Here is a 4,694-nt window from a genome sequence, read left to right as displayed (position 1 = left end):
ATTTGATGAAGTATGCAGTTGATTTAGTTAGTGAGATAGATATAGTTAGATAAATATAGTTAGATAGCTAGTGACATATAGATATAGTTATTAGATAGCTAGTTGATTTAGTTAGTGAGATAAATATAGTTAGATAGCTGGTGACATAGTTATTTATGTAGGACTTAGCTATGTAGTTAATAGATTGTATTTATATACTTAGGGTGTAGTTGGTTAGTATGTATTAGAGATGTACTATATAGCAGCTACTTTAGACTAAACGAACTGTATTTCAATTTTTGTTTGAACTACTTGATGGACAACCTAGTGAGCATATATCATAGAGACACCATGGAAAGAGGTCGCTATGGATATATTGAGTTTGTTGATATGCAAAGCGTGCCTTTGTTATTCAATGAGAAGCTTTCACTTAGTGAGTTGGTTGCAAGGGCTCGGGAAGAGCTACATTGCCATGGAGCTAATGATGATGATGGCATCATACTTGAGGGTGTACCCCTCCCAACATCCTAAGGAAGATGATCCCAATTGGGTGTACGGATCAGTGGGAGAACTATGTGAGATCGGCTATGAAGAGCCAGTTCCAAAGTTTAGATGTGGTTGTGCGTTGGGTGGTACTTGATCGCATCCATCATGGGTTTTTTTCCAGAAATGGGTCAGTAGGCACACTTTGACCCTCTCGTCCTGGAACCTGATATGGATGTGGAGGTTGCGCCTACGGTTCCTAATGCCCAATCTGCCTCCAATAAAGTAGTTGATGTAGACTAGGCCCGATCTTCCGAAAGGTGTGATAGCGTCGATTGGTGGAGACTCGACATTCACGATCTAGGCTTCAAACCAAGATTGATTCGGACCCCCGCAACCGTTACACCACTGCTCCGTTGGTTATCAACCATGCGAACGTGATTGACCTCGCCGAGAAGGCTTTCCTGCAAGCGAATCGAGAACACAAGCAAGAACGGGATGAACGCAATCTGAAATTGCAAATAAATATGAGGCTTATGATAACGAGAAGGAGTTCAAGTCTTTATTCGAAAGGACTAATCGCCACAGGCGAACAAGATCAAGAACTGTGGCCTTGGTTCACAGCAAGCGGCCTTGGTGGCGACAGTTGCAGCAAAACGACGTCTGTTTCACGAGGAAATCGAGATCTAAACAAAACCCAAACCCTAAGGAGAGCGATGGCTGCTATTTATAGAGTCTTGGGTGTCACCCCCTGGACGCGCCCCCTAATGGGCCCAAACACGATACACGGTCCAACAGACCAAAAGACGGTGTCGCAGCACCCTGACAAATTCTGGACGCTGACTTGTTTTGACTATCCCCGTTGATTCCGAAGGGATTTTGACGTGAAACCAATTGGGTTGGCTTCCTTATCTAATTAGCTTTCCATCCATATGTGGATCATTGAAAACGGAGTCCGGATGCATCCTAGGTGACCAATTTAAGGTAGACTAGTCCTGAAACCCGAGATAGACTCGAACTTGAGTTGCTTTGGGCCTCCACCTCGGGGACTCAAACCGAATTAGCCTCGGACCTCCTTCTTGACTTGGAAACCCTTGCTGATCTCTTTGGTCTTCATATGGTTCTCCAAGCATGGTCATATGTATGGAGGTCATGTCCTCATCATCCTCCCTTTCTTGACGAAAAGCCGTCCTCGGCGTTGATTTTGCTTGAAGTCGATCCTGCACAACATGAGGACAAACGATGTTTCCAAAATAATAGGAATAGACAATGTTGTGAGAAAGAATATGACCACATGTCCAGGTTTGTAGCATGTCTTGTTCTACAGACATGTAGTCTGCTCGATTGAAATACACCCGATCTTTGCCAATACTATCCTGCAAACGATTAGTACTAACAAGAAATATATGCTCTCTTTCTTTGGATTCCACTTGTGTTCGAAAAGCAAAACTAGAGGAATATGGCATAACAACAGTATTGATTTTACTATCCTCTAGTTGATCTTTAATTTGTACAACAAAAGGAGAATTCGAATATGTACAAATGTAAACTCGTTGTATCAAATATTGCCCTTGGTTGTTATATTTACCAAAAACATGATATGTATGTCTAGAGAACCATGGCAAATCAGCATATGCATAAAGTTTCTCCTCTAAAAAACTAAGATTACATGGAACATCAAATTCAATGTAACCCAAAGGATTTAAAGAAGACAACAATTTCAGTTCATCAACTTCACTAGCATTATGAATAACAAGTCTATTTTCAGCACAAGTGCTCAATTTCAGCACACATATATCATGATCATTCTTCAATGATTGCATAGGTATAACATAAATATCATCATGCAAGTCATCTTCATCACAAGAAACATCAAGCAAATCATCTTGTGATAAAGGTAAATCAAGCGAAGGCTCCACTAAAATTTGCTCTATCATAGCATGATTGGTGAAAAATTTCAGCACATCAAGAGAACTCTCACCTTCCGTGAGTTTAGCATCGTGGGTATTACCTTTGCTCTCATGTTCAGCAGGCGTAATAGTTGATGGTTCTGAATTTTCACATGAGGCTATGAGCATCTCCTTTTCTGTCACGTCATCCTCGCTCATTTGTACATTGTCCTGCAAAAGGTTAGGCATAGCAGGAGGAATAACAAGAGATTGATCTAGTTGATGCACCTCATCATTTGAATTAATTATAAGAGATAGATTAACAAAATTTTCTCTCATAAGATCTTTCATATCATTCCAAGTTTGAGGTTTATCAGAAGGATCTAAAGACTCCCACCAAGATAAAGCAGAATGTCACAAAACACTAGATGCATTTTTTACCTTCTTCCTTGGACACATAAAGCGAGAAGCAAATATGTTATCTATGGCAATTTTCCATTCCATGTACTCATCAGCGCCTATACCATCATAAGTCGGTGGATATGAACAACTTGTCATTGTTAGAAGATAATAAAAGACAACACAAAAGTATTATCCCTATCAACTACTATAGGATGTGGACAAGGAAAAACAAGGCACTCAACTCTCAAGCATCTTACCACGGTCTTATAAGTGTTTTTACCAAAAGCAACAGGCGGTGCAATCGGTCGGTGACTGTGATACCATTGTAGCTTGAGTGTAACAGTTGCAAGGCGAACCTGTACTTGATTAGAAGAAAGTGGAGCTTGAACAGGCACAATATTGTAGCAAGGAATAGCAATAATTTAACTCAGAAATTGCAAGATTGAAAAGTAGTCCCAAGCTAGTCTATGTCGCTGGCCTAAACTCATCCTGAACCTAGTTCAAGCAAGCAATACAATACAACTCAGCACAAGGACTCAAAAGAATGCAAGCACTTCTGAACTTTTTTTAATTTCAGTTTCTTTTTCTTTCCTTCTTTATTTTTTTCTCTTTTTTTAGGTGCGGCTTTTTTCCCTTCTTTTGGTTTTTGCACCTCTTTGCCTTTTTCTTTGTTTTATGTTTTTTTATCTCACAAAAGTGCCGCACATAAGAGATTAGACTTTAGATATTTCCACCGTGGAAGAAAAATACTTAACCGAGGAAGCCGTAGAAGGAATTGCTAGACAAAACAAACTCAATCACACAACCCACTCCGTGACTATTTCAGATCCAAAGAAAAACTAGAGATCAATCTGATATATGCCACACTAGGAAACAAGACTTGACACTAGACCAAGAACAAGATCAGAACACAACGAACACTAAGACACGGCGAGGGACGACAGTTCAATAAAGCAAACTGAAATTAAAAAAATTGCAAAGGCACAGCGGGGCTATAGGACTAGAGATATGTGATAGTGTATATTTTTTTGGCTTTTTGTGGACTATAAGTAAAACAAAAACAGTAGCAATCTAAAGGGAAAAACAAATTTATACCTAACGGGCAAGGTCTCTGATACCACTTGATGTAGACTAGGCCCGATCTTCCGAAAGGTATGATAGCGTCGATTGGTGGAGACTCGACATTCATGATCTAGGCTTCGAACCAAGATTGATTCGGACCCCCGCAACCGTTACACCACTGCTCCGTTGGTTATCAACCACGCGAACGCGATTGACCTCGCCGAGAAGGCTTTCCTGCAAGCGAATCGAGAACACAAGCAAGAACGGGATGAACGCAATCTGAAATTACAAATAAATATGAGGCTTATGATAACGAGAAGGAGTTCAAGTCTTTATTCGAAAGGACTAATCGCCACAGGCGAACAAGATCAAGAACTGGGGCCTTGGTTCACAGTAAGCGGCCTTGGCGGTGACAGTTGCAGCAAAACGACGTCTGTTTCACGAGGAAATCAAGATCTAAACAAAACCCAAACCCTAAGGAGAGCGACGGCTGTTATTTATAGAGTCTTGGGCGTCACCCCCCTAGACGTGCCCCCTAATGGGCCCAAACATGATACACGGTCCAACGGACCAAAAGACGGTGTCGCAGCACCCTGACAGATTCTAGATGCTGACTTGTTTTGACGATTCCCGTTGATTCCGAAGGGATTTTGATGTAAAACCAATTGGGTTGGCTTCCTTATCCAATTAGCTTTCCATCTATATGTGGATCATCGAAAACGGAGTCCGGATGCGTCCTAGGTGACCAATTTAAGGCAGACTAGTCCTGGAACCCGAGACAGACTCGAACTTGAGTTGCTTTGGGCCTCCACCTCGGGGACTCGAACCGAATTAGCCTCAGACCTCCTTCTTGACTTGGAAACCCTTGCTGATCTCCTT

Source organism: Miscanthus floridulus, chromosome 17 (assembly GCF_019320115.1).
Source record: "Miscanthus floridulus cultivar M001 chromosome 17, ASM1932011v1, whole genome shotgun sequence".
Classification (NCBI taxonomy): domain Eukaryota; kingdom Viridiplantae; phylum Streptophyta; class Magnoliopsida; order Poales; family Poaceae; genus Miscanthus; species Miscanthus floridulus.
Note: the sequence above shows the minus strand (reverse complement) of the source record.